Source organism: Schistocerca americana, chromosome X (assembly GCF_021461395.2).
Source record: "Schistocerca americana isolate TAMUIC-IGC-003095 chromosome X, iqSchAmer2.1, whole genome shotgun sequence".
Classification (NCBI taxonomy): domain Eukaryota; kingdom Metazoa; phylum Arthropoda; class Insecta; order Orthoptera; family Acrididae; genus Schistocerca; species Schistocerca americana.
The window spans coordinates 545421239-545440579 of record NC_060130.1 but is presented as its reverse complement, the minus strand read 5'-3'; positions in this window follow the sequence as shown (position 1 = coordinate 545440579).

Here is a 19341-nt window from a genome sequence, read left to right as displayed (position 1 = left end):
AAATCATTCGCTCGAATCCTCCAGAATTTTCTTCAACCCAATGGCGAACAATTGTGCTTAGTGACATGATGCATTATCATCCATAAAAGTTCCATACTTGTTTCGGAACGGGAAGTCCATGAATGGTTGTAGATGGTTTCCAACTACCCGAACATCAGCATTTGCAGTCAGTGATTGGTACAGGGTACCCAATCCACTCCATCGAGTCACCACCAGCTTGCACAGTGCCTTGTCGACAACTAGGATGCATGGTCGTGCCACACTCGACCCATACCGTCAAGTCTCATCAAATGAAATCGGGACTCATCTGACCAGGCCACGATTTTCCAGTAAAAAAAAATGGCTCTGAGCACTATGGGACTTAACTTCTCAGGTCATCAGTCCCCTATAACTTGGAACTACTTAAACCTAACTAACCTAAGGACATCACATACTTCCATGTCCGAGGCAGGACTCGTACCTGCGACCGTCGCGGTAGCGCGGTTGCAGACTGTAGCGCCTAGAACCGCTCCGCCAGTCTGGCCGGCTTTTCCAGTCATCTAGGGTCCAACCGATATGCTCACGAGCCCAGGAGAGGTAATGTAGGTGATGTCGTGCTGTTTAGCAAACGCACTCTCGTCGGTCTTCTGCTACCATAGCCCATTAACGACAAATTTCGCCACACTGTCCTAACGAATACGTCCGTCATACGTCACACATCGATATCTGCAGTTATTTCACACAGTGTTGCATGTCTACCAGCACTAACAGCTCTACTCAGGCGTCGCAGCTCTCGGTCGTTAAGTGAAGGCCGTTGGCCGCTGCGTTGTCCGCAGTGACAAATAATGCCTGAATTCTCGGCACGCTCTTGACATTGTGGGTCTCGGAATATGGAATTCCCCAGCGATTTCCGAAACGGAAGTCCTATGCGTCTAGCTCCACGTATCATTCCGCGTTTCAAGTCTTAATTCCGGCGGCCATAATCACATCTGAAGCCTTTTCTCACACGACTACAATATCGTATGTATGTGATGCTTGCAGTTACTGACTGTAACGGAAATAATTGTATGGGCGTTTCAAGGCATAAAAATTTTTACGGCATTCTACAGGCTTTTCGTTTCACTTTTTGTCACAGATAGCTTGGTTGTACTTAGCGCATTTTACTTGATTTAAAATAAAAATATTACGCGCGATGCCGCTACCTTGTACATTGCAGTTGCATTTATAATACTACATATGATCTTACGATGGTGGTGAAGCTACCGTAACTGGTCATCACTTTGTTAAAAAAAATTAATGTTAAATGCAATTGAGACAATATGCAGAAAATTTTTGAACGTTTTAAAATGTTTTATAGAAAGTCTTCAAAACTCTCATAATTTTACATTTTATTAGGTGTTTACGATCGCTTTCTCCTTTTCTGACAATGTCAGATATATTTATTAAATCCTTATCGACATTCAAGTTTGCACTACAAGCCTTGGTGGTGCTACCTGTGCCAGGAAGGAGGATGCCTTCTTTTGAATAGGACTGTGATTTGATATGAGAAGTAGTGCGCCAGACATAATATTTTTCAGTCGCGTTTGCACTTTGTTTATGTGCAGACAGCAGTCTCTTCTTGGATTTATAGTTTTATGACTAAGTGATGCCATTCAAAAATAAAGGGTCCCGTCGACATCGAGGCCATTAGAGACGGAGCACAAGCTCGGATTGTGTCAATGACAGGGAAGGAAATTGGCCGTGCACTTTCAAAGGAACCATCCTGGAATTTACTTGCAGCAATTTGGGGAAATCACGGAAAACCTAAATCTGGATGGCCGAAGGCAGACTTGAACTATCGTCCTCCCAAATGCGAGTCCAGTATGCTGAGCACTGCGCCACATTGCGCGGTCAAACATAACATAGAGGCTGAGAATGGGGAACCTGAATCCCCCGAGACGACTAACACACTTCTTGGCGAGTTATGAGCCTAATCACTTACTGGTATCGAACTGAGCAAAGAAAAACCTTTTTAAGGTGACTCTGGTGAAGAAGACACGATTGACAGTACTGTCGAATGCTCTCTATGTAGGCCAGTGTTGTGGATACCGACTGGTCACAGCTGAATAGGTACAGAAGACCCGGTGTCTAGGAGATACTACACTTAGAGACATGACAGATTCTGGGCAATATGGCCGACGTCGTTTCAAGAAAGGTTTGGGTGGCCCGTCACATAATCAATCCACCAACCGCTGTCCATTGCACTACGTGAGGATCCGACGCAAGACCGAGACACAAACCAGCGCAGGCAACTGAGGCTGTCAGCTACAATAAGCGGACAGCAAACATCGTGCGTTCTGGGAACATAACTGTAACATCAGAGCGGAAGTGCTGCAATGAGCCCGTAGCTGGCCAACCAAGCAGCTACAAGAGGAGTGACGCGGGCCAGCATGCACAGGCGCTCCTCTCCGGCAACAACGATGCTCCCACGGAACAAGGGAGTACATTCGCTGCAAGCAATCGGCCGGCAGATAACAGCAGAGGCAGATTCCATCAAAACACTCTCTGCAGCTCCCAAGGAACTGCCATGCTGAGCTCGCTGGCTTGGAGCGTGATAGAAACTGGAAGGCACATTATTTTGTTACTAATGCTCATATTGTCTGTCAATTAGGTATAGTGTATGGTAGTGACGGATTGAAAGAAAACTGGTTGTAGGTCAATAATTATGATAGATGAAGTTACATGTGCCAAAGGGTGTGGTCTCCATTAACAGTAGAAATAATTATGGTGATGGCTAGTAGTATGGTGTCAGCTGTAACACGAGGGGCATTCAATAAGTAGTGCAACATATTAGTGTTCTCGCCAATAAATGTGGAATTTGTTACGGGAACGTCGTGGAATAATCCCGCTTCACCCCCTATAATTTCATGAAGTTCCGAAAGGTTCAGATGGTTCAAATGGCTCTGAGCACTATGGGACTCAACTGCTAAGGTCATTAGTCCCCTAGAACTTAGAACTAGTTAAACCTAACTAACCTAAGGACATCACAAACATCCATGCCCGAGGCAGGATTCGAACCTGCGACCGTAGCGGTGTTGCGGTTCCAGACTGCAGCGCCTTTAACCGCACGGCCACTTCGGCCGGCGTTCCGAAAGGTGGCGGCGCCATACGTAGGTTTCAAATGGCGTCTGTAAAAGAGGTGTGTTTCAACCAAAGCAGCTGTCATTGAGTTTCTTTTGACCGAAGACCACAGCACTACAAATATCCATAGGTGCTTGCAGAATGTCTACGGAGACTTGTCTGAACAAAAGCACGATGAGCTGTGGGGCGAAGCGTGTGTCATCATCACAACAAGGTCACGCAAACCTGTTCGATCTCCTGCGAGCCGGCAGGTCGCACACAGCTGTGACTCCTGCAATGTTGGAACATACGAACATTCTCATCCGAGCTGATCAACAGGTGACAATCAAACATCTCGCTGCACAACTGGAAGCCTGTGAAGGTAGTGCTGATACACTTGTCCACCAGTTTGGGTACTGAAAGGTCCCTCGCCGCCTACCGGAAGACAATAAAGAGCAATGAAGCACCATCTGTACGGGATTGCTTGCGCTGGACGTGCCAACTTTTCATCGAACGTCGTCATAGGCGGTGAAGCATGGATTCATCACTTCGAACCGGAAATAAAACGGCAATCCATGGAATGGCCCCATACCACCTCTCCTTCGAAGAAAAAGTTCAAAACCGCACCCTCAGCCTGTAGATGCATGGTGACGGTCTTTTGCGATTCTGAAAGGATTATTCTGTTTGATGACCTCAATCATGGTGGAACGATCAACTCTGAAGTGTATTGTGCTACCCCAGGAATTTGAAGAAACGGCTTCATCGTGTTCGTCTCCATGAAAATGCAAACAAGTCTGCGCACCCGAGAGGAACTCACAAAACTTCATTGGATTGCCGGCCGGTGCGGCCGAGCGGTTCTAGGCGCTGCAGTTTGGAACCGCGTGACCGCAGCGGTCGCAGGTTCGAATCCTCCCTCGGGCATGGATGTGTGTGATGTCCTTAGGTTAGTTAGGTTTAAGTAGTTCTAAGTTCTAGGGGACTGATGACCTCAGATGTTGAGTCCCATAGTTCTCAGAGCCATTTCATTGGACTGTTCTTCCTTATCCACTCTACAGCCCGGATCTCGGGCCTTCCGACTTCCATCTGCTTGGACCCATGAAGGAAGCACTCCACGGGAAGCAGTACGCCGATGATGTGGAGGTTACTGATGCAGAAAGGTGACCAGTGCAGAGGTACCATGCTGGCATACAGGCCTTCCCAGTAATATGGCGTACGGCCGCCGCATTTAACGGAGATTATGTTGAAAAATAGGGTTCTTTAGCTAAAAGAGTGGGGAACAATATGGTTTGTAGGACTCCTGACTAAAACCAACCTGCTATCAGAAGAAAAAAATGTGTTGCATTACTTATTGAACGGACCTCGTAGTATATTTACTATAATTAATTTCCGACATGCAGGATTAAAGTATTAAATGTAGATAGTAGTTTTTTTAGTAATAATTAATATTGTCTGTGTTTAATTATAGATGACAGGTTACGACGTAACAAATAAATAAAACGTAATTATGCAGTATCACTGTTGCTTAGGTCAGGTTTTCTGTGACGGCAATTATGTAAGTCAAAACGGGCGGCATGTTTGCGTTTCCATCGGACGTCCACTTTACGGTGTTTAATCAGTTTATCAGAGGCATTTTAGAGGGATACTCAAACTGTATCAGTCGATAACTTCGTATTTGCTAACGCGATCAGTACGATGCGAAATCAACAGGCGGCCGCAGCGAGTGGTCAGCGCTCGCCGCGTTGCGCACCTGTTTTCAGTTATGGACGGTCAGCCAGGAATTATTTCACCAGAGCAGTTTCGGTATGGGCTGTTATTATTGGGAGTCAGAAAGCGAAATAAATACTTGCGTGCATAGATATATTTTTAGCACTGAGACAAAGTGTCGTATAAAAATATTTCGCATTGAGTAGCCTCAAACATTGCACTTCGTGTTTAAATCACACGCTCTGCGTCGCTAGTCAGAGTTTGACAGCTCTAATGGAATAGATTTTTCTTCTAAAAACTTCCGTTCCCTACAGTGTTACCAAATAGTGTACATTTCCCGATTTAGAATTCTGAGAGAGATATTTGTCAGGCGCCTTGAACAATAACTGTAACAGAATCCGATTGACAAGTTTTGCTGTTAAATAGTAAGCACTATGGGAAGAGGCAACTATGGCGGCAGTGAAATCCTTGTGCTAGACAGGCGTATGGGCCCGCACGTCTTCGTTGATGGGAGTATCAATAGCGCATTTCCTGTGTGATCAGGGAGCTACCATCGTGCGGGTACCTGACGACTCTCCACATGGACAGCGTACCATCCTGGCACTGGGTAACCTTCTCCACAATACCCACAATTCTATAAAAGACAATTTTGAAAGAAGTTGAGGCCACAGCCAGAATCGGGCTCTAAAAATTAGATAAGACAAATAAGTTTTGTAAAATAAGTAAAGTTTGACACGTCATAATCGATGTCCTACAAACAAGCCAGGGTGTCAGCAGGGTATCTGTCTTACGGACCCTGTCTGAGAAAAGATATAGACACAGAGTAAGACGGCATCACAGGAACGGAAATAGTACTGAAATGGCTGACGGCTTTATACTCGCGACGCAGTTGCGCAAAAGAATTTTGAGCTGCTCTGTAGTCCCATAACCAGATGGCAGCTGGCTGAATGCAGTAGGCTCCAGTTTCAAGCTGCCTATTGCCGTTATATTCAAACCACAACACACGACAGAACAAAACTGAAGAGGATAAGTGCGACTAATTAATGTTTCGCTAAATGAACGGCTTCTGTGCAACTTGGATAGATTGCAAAGGAATTATTACGTAAACACACTTATTTTTGCAAAACTCAATCACACCCCCACCATCTTATCTATGCTAGGGAATTATGCAAGACTGATAGTGGCATCTATGCCGTGGTACTTCAGGAGTCTACATCTATTCAGATTAATCTCTCTCGGAGCCGGCACCACCTGTCATAATGATGGGCTTGGTTTGCACAAAACGTGTAAATATTGAATGGTCATATTTTTGAAAAGACTTATAGATTTCTTAGTAACAATAAAGGCAACATAAGAGAAATATCGCTCAACATTCGTCGCCAGTAAATGCGATGCAGGGCGTTCTGTGCCAAGTTCTATTAGAATTTATTATTTGGAGCTTAGCTATACCAATCAAAACATTCTGCAACAGCCGATGTTCCGTATATACCACTATCTCTATCATGATATTCCAGCACGTTTCTTGCTCGTGAAATACCCGAATGCCAATTTGAGCCACACGTGAGAGCAATATGGTCAGATTTTGGCATATAAACATATACGTCTTTGAAAAAAAAAAACACTTGGAAAATGTAATCCGAATAATGATTTGCGATAAATACAGTTTGGTAGGAACCATTGCTTATACATTTTTATGAAAGCAGAGCGCCCCTATTGGGAACTGGACCAGAAAAATCTGTCCCATAATCCGAATACACCTCACACAGTTATCATCAACGTCTACGCCTCCAAAGCATACAGCTAACGTTCGGATACCAGTAAGCGTGACTCATTACACAATTACATTCCTGAGGGCAACTATACAATAATACCTTTAAGATTTGCACTTACAGCACTGGAATGCTAGGAACAAAACGGAAAGCGATTATAAACAATTTTCCTAATTATTTAAATGTAGCCGTTGCCGACGACATTGTTCTAGAACAAGTAGCTGAGACCCCTACAGTCCTTGATATCTCAGTCACTTAGAGTCATCAGAAAAATTACTCACTCTTAGGAGGACGTGAGCAGACGCCATTATGAATAGCTCTCCAAAGACTAATCCTCACTTCACTTTGCTTCACAAAGCAGATAAAATACTTAAAGACAGATTGATCTACATGCACTCAATACAAGGAAGCTACACAATCCTTGTACCCTCATATGCTTAATGCACGAGGATGGGAAGCTTTATGTTGGAAAAGCATCATCCAGTGACCACCACGCGAGTATTTATCGATGGCAGTCAAGAAATTAAATTCTTTTATGAAGCGATGCTCTATTAACCGTTGTTCTATCTGATACTCATTCTATTATTTCTACCTCCACTATAGAATTTCATATCCAAATTTCTTTCGTAGTCAGAGTAGGTGGTACATTGTTTTGTCTTTAACTTCCAAGAGGACTTTATTTTACCAGAAGTATTTCTGTTCAACAAGTTTTTCGAATATTTCAATATTAAGAAAATCCTTAATGTAGGGGAATTTCATCAGGTTTAGACATCAGTGGGAAAATTTTTAGAGAAAAACATTCCCTTAGCTTCAATTAACGTCGAAGAAGGCGATTGCGGTTTGTGTGATTCTGGGCTGAAGGGGTGTAAGTACCCCCAAATTAAGAAAAATTAAAGAAAAAGTTTCAGGCGGTATCTTGTGACAAGTAGGAAATACGGGGGCGAGGTATGGTCTGTACCAATTTTCAGCGGTCTCTACATATTCATTATACTGCACGTTCACAATATCCGAACGGTTTGCACTGACATATTTGGTGTCATTACATTAACAGTGACTTCACCCCAATCGAACTATCCAATATTTCAGCGAAATTAATTCATAACATCACTTATTTGGTACTTTTAGAGTTGACAATCCCATCATACATCTTGAAAATACCTCTCTGACAATTTTCTTGACCAAAACTATTCACGCTGTGGCCACATCATTGTATACAACATTCATCTACTGAGTGACCGTGAGTGTTCCTCTCTCAGTGAGTGAAAGGTCAGCCTTAAGTTTAGTCGAACGGAGAATTATCAATCATACTTTTCGCAACATTTGGTGACAAGAATAACGTGACATAGGGTAATGGAATTAACAGTCAAACTCTTCACAGCCTAAAACTCAGACTATTAAAAAACAAGTTAAGCGGTAGTACACTGGTGTCCAACAGCGAAGCACACTCAAGAAATGAGAGCATGTTTTTTGAACTGGATGTTGGAAGAACGAGATAAAAGTTAATGAGAAGCCATTTGATAGACAACAGAGTTTAAAGCACGTAATTAAATAATTTTCAGCAAATTCTGCACTATAACAACGCCATAGATAATAGAGAATATAGTTACTTCCATCTGATATACATTGTTCACAGTGAAATGGCATGATGGCTGTAAGTTAGTTCAAGACCTCTATCCGCTGCTGTCACAACCATTACTGGGCACGCATAGTAGTGCATCCGAGACCAGATTTGTTGAATTCATTTCCAGAGCCCTTGACACGAAAGATGATCCCTTTCGATAGTCCAGATTTAGATTCCCCTAAATTGCTTAGCACATAGCGGAACGGTTTCTCTGGCAATGACTCAGCTATTTTTCTTCCTCGTCTTTCCCCATTTCGAAATTGTACTTCGCCTCTTAAGACAGATCTTGTCTTCCAGAGACCTCAGTGCACAGCACATGCAGTTGATACCAAAACTTGCGTGATATTCATCCATTTGATGAACGCAGGCACTATTGATCATACAAATACTATGAATACGCCGCGCGGGATTAGCCGAGCGGCCTCGGGCGCAGCAGTCATGGACTGTGCGGCTGATCCCGACGGAGGTTCGAGTCCTCCCTCGGGCATGGTTGTGTGTATTTGTCCTTAGGATAGTTTAGGTTAAGTAGTGTGTAAGCTTAGGGGCTGATGACCTTAGCAGTTAAGTCCCATAAGATTTCACACACATTTGAACAACTATGAATACACTGTGGTGACAAAAGTGATGATATAATTCCTAATATGGCGTCGGATCTCCTTTTGCCCGGCGTAGTGCAGTAACTCTACTTGACAAGCACTCAACAAGTCTTTGAAAGTCCTCTGCAGAATTACTGAACTATGCTGCCTCTATAGTCGTCCATAAGTGCGTAAGTTTGCCGGTGCAGGATATTGTGCATGAATTGACCTCTCAATTACGTCCCACAAATGTTCGATGGGTGGTCAGATCATTCGCTGTAATTGTTCACAATGTCCTTCAAACCAGTCGAGAAAAATTGTGACCCAGTGACAATGTGCACTGTCATCCACCGGAGCACGAAGTCCATGAATGGCTGCAAATGTTCTCCAAGCCGAACATAACCATTTCCAGCCAATGATCGATTCAGTACCCAGTACGTCCATGTAAACACATCCCACACTATTATGAAGCCACCACCAGCTTGCACACTGCCTTATTGACAACTTGGGTCGTTGTCTTCTTGGAGTCTGTGTCACACTCGAACCCTACCATCAGTTCTCACCAATTGAAATCGGGACTCATCTTACCAGGCCACGGTCTTCCAGTTGTCTGTGGTCCAATCGGCATGCTCACGAGCCCAGGGGAGGCGCTGCAGGCGATGTCGTGCTGTTAGCAAAGGCACTGGCGTCGGTAGTCTGCTGCCATACCCCATCAACACCAAATTTCGTCTAACTGTCCTAACAGATACGTTCGTCGTACGTCGCACATTGATGTCTGCGGTTATTTCATTCAGTGTTGCGTGTCTCTTAGCACTGACAGCTCTACACAAACGCTGCTACTTTCGGTCATTATGTGAAGACCCTCGAGCTCTGCGTTCTCCGTTGTGAGAGATAATTCCTGAAATTTTATATCCTCGGCACACTCCTGTGGATCAGGGAATACTGAATTCCTTAAGGATTTCCGAAATGGAATGTCCCATGCGTCTAACTCCGCCTACCATACCGCGTTAAGAGTCGGTTAATTCCCATCGTGAGGCCATAATCTCATCGTAAACATTTTCACATGAGTGACCTGAATACAAAGGACAGCTCCGCCAGTGCACTGCCCTTTAATATCTTGTGTACGCGATAGTACCACCATCTGTATACGTGCATGTAGCTATCCCATGACTTTTGTGAGCACAGTGTATGCACAAATTCTTTTGTTTTTTGTGGTGGTCTTCAGTCCGAAGACTACTTTGATGTAGCTCTTCATGCTAGTCTATTTTGCGCAAGCTGCTCATCTCGGCGTAACTTCCGCTACCTACGTGCATCTGAACCTGCTTACTGTTTACAAGCTTGGTCTCCTACAATTTTTACCCACGATCCCCCCATAGGTTCCCGCCATTACCTAAGTAATAATTCCCTGATGTCTCAGGATTCGTCCCATTAGCCTATCCTCTCTTTTTGTCGAATTGTGCCTTAAATTTCTTTTTCCCCAGTTGGATTCAGTAATTCCTCATTTGTTAATTGATATATTCATCTAGTTTTCAGCATTCCTCCATAGAACCACATTTCAAAAGCTTCTGTTCTCTTCTTGACTGAAGTGCTTATTATCCACAATCCATCTCCATACAAGGCTACACTACAAACACCTTCGGAAAAGATTCCCTAACACCTAAATTGATATTAGATGTTAGCCGGCCAGAGTGGCCGAGCGGCTCTAGGCCCTACAGTCTGGAACCACGCGACCGCTACGGTCGCAGGTTCGAATCCTGCCTCGGGCATGGATGTGTGTGATGTCCTTAGGTTAGTTAGGTTTAAGTAGTTCTAAGTTCTAGGGGACTGATGACCTCAGAAGTTAAGTCCCATAGTGCTCAGAGCCATTTGATATTAGATGTTAACAAATTGTAATATTTCAGGAATGCCTTTCGTGATATAGCCAGTCTGCATTTTATATCCTGTCAACTTTGCTGCCTAAATAGCAAAACTCATCTACGACTTTTAGTGTCTCATCTCCTAATCTAATTCTCTCAGCAACCCCTATATTCCATCACCCCTGGTTTTCTTTTGTTGATATTCATTTTATAAGCTCCTTTCAGGACACTATACATTCCGTTCAACTGCTCTTCCAAGTCGTTTACCGAACGTGGTGGCGTCGTGGTTAGCACACTGTGCTCGGTTCAAGTCCTCGTCCGGCCATCCAGATGTAGGTTGTCGGTAATTTCCCTAAAACGCTCCTTGCAAATGCCAGGATGGAACCTTTGAAAGGGTACGGTCGTCTTCCTTCCCCATCCATTAAACATTACGAGCGTGTGCTTCGTCTGTAGCGACCTGTGTGTTATCTTGCATACTTCCACACTCACTCAACGACGACACCTTTCCATACACGACAGTGTCATCTCAAACAGCATCAGCTGCTGCTCACCCTGTCCATTACATCATTTATGTACATAGATAATAAGAGCGGTTCTATCACACTTCCCTGAGGCACTCCTGACGAAACCATTGTCTATATTGAACACTCTCTGTCGACGACAACGTACTGGGTTCTATTACATAAAAAGTCTTCGAGTTACTCATATATCTGAGATTCTAAACCGTATGCTCGGGCCTTCGTCAACAGTCTGCAGTAGTTCAAACACTTTCCGAAAATCTGGGAATGTGGATTCTGTCTGTTGCCCTCCTGGTATGTTATGGAAGTTTCATACCCATGTCTGCAGTTTACAGCAGGGCACTATTCTAATATTCTGGCGTCAAGGAGGGCATCCGGCCACCAAAAAATACTACCATTGCCTTAATCTATGTAACAATGCCAACCCCGTAGAAGAAACAGGAATATGTGAAATTAGGAGAATAAGAAGAAGACATTATTCTAACATTCCTTGTCCACTTTTGTAGTACAGCACGGAATTGTCAGAAATAGAATGATAACATTTACAGTAACTCGCCCCTCAATATCGATGGGTCATAGAAGACTAACCATTTCTTTCTATGACTTTTATTCGTAACACACGTAGCGTAATCTTAACAATTTGTAACGTCAGACTCACACACTCTGTAATTATTTCCGTTGAAAACTGTGCTAAGTCCGTCATTGATGGAGCATGAATAAAACTAGATGCTCGTATCAGGAGACAGCTATTTGAATGCCTGTCTTGGTGTATAAATTCCTGATGAGTGCGCTCAAAGGCAGTTATGGTATGGTTCAAATGACTCTAACCACTATGGGACTTATCATCTGAGGTCACCACCCCTTAGACTTAGAACTACTGAAACCTAACCAACCTAAGGACACCACACACACATCCATGCCCGAGGCAGGACTCGAACCTGCGACCATAGCAGCAGCGCGTTTCCAGATAGAAGCACCTAGAACCACTCGGCCACAGTGACCGACAACTATAGTATGTTTTGTAACTATTGCAGTCCAAAGAAGTAGGAAACAGCATATTCTTTAATTACTACCACCTTCGCTAGAACCTCTGCTGAAACTCTGTTGTGAGGTATTTTGTCTTCAAATTCAATCTGTGATTTTTTTGAATAATGGGATATCAGAGAACCCAGGCTCACATATAGTGACATTATTCAAAACATTAATTCTGCTTATTTAATGAAACGTCCGGTGCAGCAAATTCTATGAATGCTGAGTGTACTCATTTCGAGTTTTCTTTACGAGACTGAAACCAGAATGACAGAAAATACATATAATATGGGTATGAATTATGATTTTTGCCATTAAGCTATCTTCTGTACTTATCGTGTAACGTGATAATGTTTTCACCGAGTAACTAACCTCAAAATACACTCCTGGAAATGGAAAAAAGAACACATTGACACCGGTGTGTCAGATCCACCATACTTGCTCCGGACACTGCGAGAGGGCTGTACAAGCAATGATCACACGCACGGCACAGCGGACACACCAGGAACCGCGGTGTTGGCCGTCGAATGGCGCTAGCTGCGCAGCATTTGTGCACCGCCGCCGTCAGTGTCAGCCAGTTTGCCGTGGCATACGGAGCTCCATCGCAGTCTTTGACACTGGTAGCATGCCGCGACAGCGTGGACGTGAACCGTATGTGCAGTTGACGGACTTTGAGCGAGGGCGTATAGTGGGCATGCGGGAGGCCGGGTGGACGTACCGCCGAATTGCTCAACACGTGGGGCGTGAGGTCTCCACAGTACATCGATGTTGTCGCCAGTGGTCGGCGGAAGGTGCACGTGCCCGTCGACCTGGGACCGGACCGCAGCGACGCACGGATGCACGCCAAGACCGTAGGATCCTACGCAGTACCGTAGGGGACCGCACCGCCACTTCCCAGCAAATTAGGGACACTGTTGCTCCTGGGGTATCGGCGAGGACCATTCGCAACCGTCTCCATGAAGCTGGGCTACGGTCCCGCACACCGTTAGGCCGTCTTCCGCTCACGCCCCAACATCGTGCAGCCCGCCTCCAGTGGTGTCGCGACAGGCGTGAATGGAGGGACGAATGGAGACGTGTCGTCTTCAGCAATGAGAGTCGCTTCTGCCTTGGTGCCAATGATGGTCGTATGCGTGTTTGGCGCCGTGCAGGTGAGCGCCACAATCAGGACTGCATACGACCGAGGCACACAGGGCCAACACCCGGCATCATGGTGTGGGGAGCGATCTCCTACACTGGCCGTACACCACTGGTGATCGTCGAGGGGACACTGAATAGTGCACGGTACATCCAAACCGTCATCGAACCCATCGTTCTACCATTCCTAGACCGGCAAGGGAACTTGCTGTTCCAACAGCAGGTATACATGCACGTCCGCACGTATTCCGTGCCACCCAACGTGCTCTAGAAGGTGTAAGTCAACTACCCTGGCCAGCAAGATCTCCGGATCTGTCCCCCATTGAGCATGTTTGGGACTGGATGAAGCGTCGTCTCACGCGGTCTGCACGTCCAGCACGAACGCTGGTCCAACTGAGGCGCCAGGTGGAAATGGCTTGGCAAGCCGTTCCACAGGACTACATCCAGCATCTCTACGATCGTCTCCATGGGAGAATATCAGCCTGCATTGCTGCGAAAGGTGGATATACACTGTACTAGTGCCGACATTTTGCATGCTCTGTTGCCTGTGTCTATGTGCCTGTGGTTCTGTCAGTGTGATCATGTGATGTATCTGACCCCAGGAATGTGTCAATAAAGTTTCCCCTTCCTGGGACAATGAACTCACGGTGTTCTTATTTCAATTTCCAGGAGTGTACACACGTACAACAGAAATTATGGCCGAAAATTGCAGCAGATCAAAAAATGTAAATAACGTATTTACTACGAAATAAATCAAGAGGTAAAGTGTAGGAGATAAGAGTAATCTAGTATCTCACTCTCAAAAGTGACATTAATGTCGCTCACATTTGCCTGCATGTGTGTGTGTGTGTGTGTGTGTGTGTGTGTGTGTGTTTGTTTTGCTATTGGGAGTACCTCCTCTAAGAATGAGTGAAATCCTTTCAGTGTCTTCTTTTATTTTCCCTGACAGCTCTGGAGTCCATAATCTGACAGTTTTTCCACGCATTTTGCTTGATATGTAATATATGCATTACGTTTGGTTTTCTTTCGTTATGGACCCATTAATTCCTTCATTCATTAGATGGTGATACTCTAGTCAGCAAATCTGCTCATCTTTGATTGGCACTACGATGAATTCTATGTCGAAGCGCCGCGATATGACACGCGCAGTTTTCCCAAAAACACTCCGTTACATGGTTGCCGGAAGTGGGAGGGGGGGGGGGCAGGAGTACCGTGGCAGGTGGTGTGCCTGTTACATCTCGGATTTTCTCGGTCCTTCCCGGAACTACTCTGCACAATGCGACATAGTATTTATCAATGCGAAGCGAAACGGTTTCTTCCGGCATTGTGCGGTTGGTACGACTTTTGTGAGTTTCGCGGAATCGTGGTGTCAGCGCTTTTTGTCTTTCGCCACCTATTCGTGATATAAAGGAAGTTCGCAGGTCTTGTGGTAGTTTACAGAGAAAGGGTTAGTCTACCGATCTATCGGCCCTGCCTTTAAAACTGTATCGGAGTCACAGACGGGAAGGATGAGAATTCTCAATATCTATTATGTAGTCGTACAATCGACCGATAGCGCAGATTTGTTATGGAACGGCATTACAACACCACGCAGAAGTAATTTAAAGATTTTGTTGACGATGAAACAGGAAAAATTACAATGATCGACTGACGATTTGTATGGGGTTCATTGGCTCTGAGCACTATGGGACTTAACAGCTGTGGTCATCAGTCCCCTAGAACTTAGAACTACTTAAACCTAACTAACCTAAGGACATCACACACATCCATGCCCGAGGCAGGATTCGAACCTGCGACCGTAGCGGTCGCGCGGTTCCGGGCTGCGCGCCTAGAACCGCGAGACCACCGCGGCCGGCTGGGGTTCATTGTTTTGTACATCAGGAAGCACTTTATGCTAAATTATCAGGTAGGGATCACGTAGTGAAATTGATGGTGCAAACAGTAACTTCTTGAAGTCGCATCAATTATTACGTCGTCCTTGTTACAGTTTTCGATGGAACTGAACGAAGAGTACGGAGACTTAGTACGCATGTTACTGAAAAGAACCTTGGTTATGTCAGGGGATACGACCAGAAAGATTTTTCGATTTAAGACCAGCTGTTGTTCAGTTTCTAAAGGAAAAAGGAAAGCAGGAACGAAAATTTGAACATCCATAATGGATTACAGCCCTTTATGTTTAAATCAACATATGTGTGTGATAGGCTTTCTTCGATTAGTAAAATAATTGAGTCACGATTACGTGGCAACCCATGTGACTTAATTCTACGAAATTGTCTGTATGTCTGTCTGTATGCCGACAGTTTGTACCAGATATAAATTTTATTATGTCTTCAGCGCTCCAAAAATAATAAAATACTGCTGTAATCTTTCTGTTTATTATCCGTTTTGTTACGAAATATGGAATTAAGCCGCATGCAGGACCCTCAGTGTTCCTTGCATTGGCCCCTAAATGTAGTGCGTTCACAGTTTCCTTCTCTTGCTGCTCAGACAGCGAGGCGTGATAGTGGGGCAGTAGTGCAGCCAGGCGACAGAACTCTTCGGTCTGCATCTTGAGCTTAAGCTCGCTCGAATTGCTCGGTGCACGCAGTTCCGCGAAAATCCTACAGATGTCAGTACAACCGCTTTGGACGCGGAGAATAACTAAATGGGTCGAATGGCCCGACCGTTTAGTTACACACTCCCCGCTCAGTCGCCCGCTGCAAGATCGAGCCGCGTGAACGCGAGACAAAGGAGAGTGTGAAAGCGAAACTTGATAAGTTTATCAGAAAGCATACACCGTCATTGCGAAAGTCGGTGGTCGTAACAGTGTTTGAGAGAGATTTTCATCAGTGAGTGACTAGGACGGAAATAATGCCTACTATGTCTCAGATACTCCGCTTTCCTATCTTACAGGTCCATCACCACATTCATGAAGGCACATGTTTGAAGGACACAACGAAATGTGAGTTTGAAAAATTTCCAGTTTCAATAAAAGCTATGGTAACTAAGAAGTGCGTGGAAATGGTGCCAGAGATCTTAGTTCATTTATATTAAAATAAAGTGGAGAATTCAGCCATTTATGTAAGGAGCTTGTAAAACTTGGTTCGGATTTGGAACGTGTGGCTATTTCCTACATTTCTCCTCGTTCTACGTAAGTAGCACGAAATATTGAGAGAGGAGCAGATGAAAGGCTTGAAAAGCGAATACAAGGCCTATCACTGTCGAGGACTTAGGTTTGAATTCACGTACATGTACAATGGAAATATGGGCAGAAACATATCGGAAAAAGTGTTACCTACCTATTACAGCGCACTTTGTTAATCAAGAGTAGGCACAGCAAAATATGGTACTGGTGACTACTTACTTATCTGTCAAGAAAAATATGGAGAATTTATTAAGGAGCACATTGAGGAAACGTTATTTAACTTAGGAATAAATCCACAGTATGTTAACAAGATTTCATTTGCCACTGACCGAGGCGCAAATATATTTAGGGCATTCCAATCATTTCACAATTCCACAGGCTGTGAACACAGTCCTGAAATACACCTTCAATGACAATTACTTGAAAACTAAGAATTCATTAACTTGTTCCACGATTTATGTTGCCAACGACACTGTCTGTTTGGTAAAGAAAACTGTTGTCGTGAATTCATTAAAGATAAGCTTGAAGCAAGAAACGGATACTAACTAAGCAACTAGTGTTGCTTGGCTGTTAGCACTGTCAACACTACGCAAACGCCACTACCCTCGGTCGTTAAGTGGAGGCCGTCAGCCACTAAATTGTCCGTGATGAGAGGTAGTGCCTGAAATTTGGAATTCTCAACATATTGTTGACGCTGTGGATCTCGGCATATTGAATTCCCTAACGATTTCCGAAATGGAATGTTCCATGCATCTAGCTCCAACTACCATTCCGCATTCAAAGTTTGTTAATTCCAGTCGTGCGGCCATAATCACGTCGGAAACCTTTTCACATGAATCACCTGAGTACAAATGACAGCTCCACCAATTCACTGCCCTTTTATATGTTGTGTACCATGTACATATAACTATCCCATGACTTTTGTCACCTCTGTGTATGATCCCCTACTCTGAGTCGAAAAGTTGGGATCTGTTGTCACCAGCAAGCCTTAGACGTTATCTTCACGAGTTGGTTCTCTGATTAACTGCTTATGATATTTCTCGGGTAAGGCACTTAGAATAACTTCACATGATTCTCTAGTGTCAAGCTGACCCTCCAATACCGTCAGGCTGAATTTCCTGTAACTACCTATTATCAGACTTAGAATTTGTTAAAGCACAAAATTATAATGTCTATGTCCTTAGTGTTACTTATAGTCTAATCATATACACTCCTGGAAATTGAAATAAGAACACCGTGAATTCATTGTCCCAGGAAGGGGAAACTTTATTGACACATTCCTGGGGTCAGATACATCACATGATCACACTGACAGAACCACAGGCACATAGACACAGGCAACAGAGCATGCACAATGTCGGCACTAGTACAGTGTATATCCACCTTTCGCAGCAATGCAGGCTGCTATTCTCCCATGGAGACGATCGTAGAGATGCTGGATGTAGTCCTGTGGAACGGCTTGCCATGCCATTTCCACCTGGCGCCTCAGTTGGACCAGCGTTCGTGCTGGACGTGCAGACCGCGTGAGACGACGCTTCATCCAGTCCCAAACATGCTCAATGGGGGACAGATCCGGAGATCTTGCTGGCCAGGGTAGTTGACTTACACCTTCTAGAGCACGTTGGGTGGCACGGGATACATGCGGACGTGCATTGTCCTGTTGGAACAGCAAGTTCCCTTGCCGGTCTAGGAATGGTAGAACGATGGGTTCGATGACGGTTTGGATGTACCGTGCACTATTCAGTGTCCCCTCGACGATCACCAGTGGTGTACGGCCAGTGTAGGAGATCGCTCCCCACACCATGATGCCGGGTGTTGGCCCTGTGTGCCTCGGTCGTATGCAGTCCTGATTGTGGCGCTCACCTGCACGGCGCCAAACACGCATACGACCATCATTGACACCAAGGCAGAAGCGACTCTCATCGCTGAAGACGACATGTCTTCATTCGTCGCTCCATTCACGCCTGTCGCGACACCACTGGAGGCGGGCTGCACGATGTTGGGGCGTGAGCGGAAGACGGCCTAACGGTGTGCGGGACCGTAGCCCAGCTTCATGGAGACGGTTGCGAATGGTCCTCGCCGATACCCCAGGAGCAACAGTGTCCCTAATTTGCTGGGAAGTGGCGGTGCGGTCTCCTACGGCACTGCGTAGGATCCTACGGTCTTGGCGTGCATCCGTGCGTCGCTGCGGTCCGGTCCCAGGTCGACGGGCACGTGCACCTTCCGCCGACCACTGGCGACAACATCGATGTACTGTGGAGACCTCACGCCCCACGTGTTGAGCAATTCGGCGGTACGTCCACCCGGCCTCCCGCATGCCCACTATACGCCCTCGCTCAAAGTCCGTCAACTGCACATACGGTTCACGTCCACGCTGTCGCGGCATGCTACCAGTGTTAAAGACTGCGATGGAGCTCCGTATGCCACGGCAAACTGGCTGACACTGACGGCGGCGGTGCACAAGTGCTGCGCAGCTAGCGCCATTCGACGGCCAACACCGCGGTTCCTAGTGTGTCCGCTGTGCCGTGTGTGTGATCATTGCTTGTACAGCCCTCTCGCAGTGTCAGGAGCAGGTATGGTGGGCCTGACACACCAGTGTCAATGTGTTCTTTTTTCCATTTCCAGGAGTGTAGAAGGACACACACTGTTCTGTTGATTAATTCAAGATGTCGCACTAAGTTTCGCAGTTGATAAATCTCCTTCCATTAATAAAAACGTAATTTGCACAATTGCGCAATTATAGTGTATTACTAATAGGATTTAAAATGTATTGCTGACAAACAAAATAGGAGACCAACGTAATGGAAAACGGCGTCATTTCCTTCAATGAAATTCGTTTCCTTGTATATTTAACAGAATTTCAATTAAAAATGAATTTAATCACTCAAACATAAGTTGTCTGAAAGTATCTTTATAAATTATGTAAAACATGT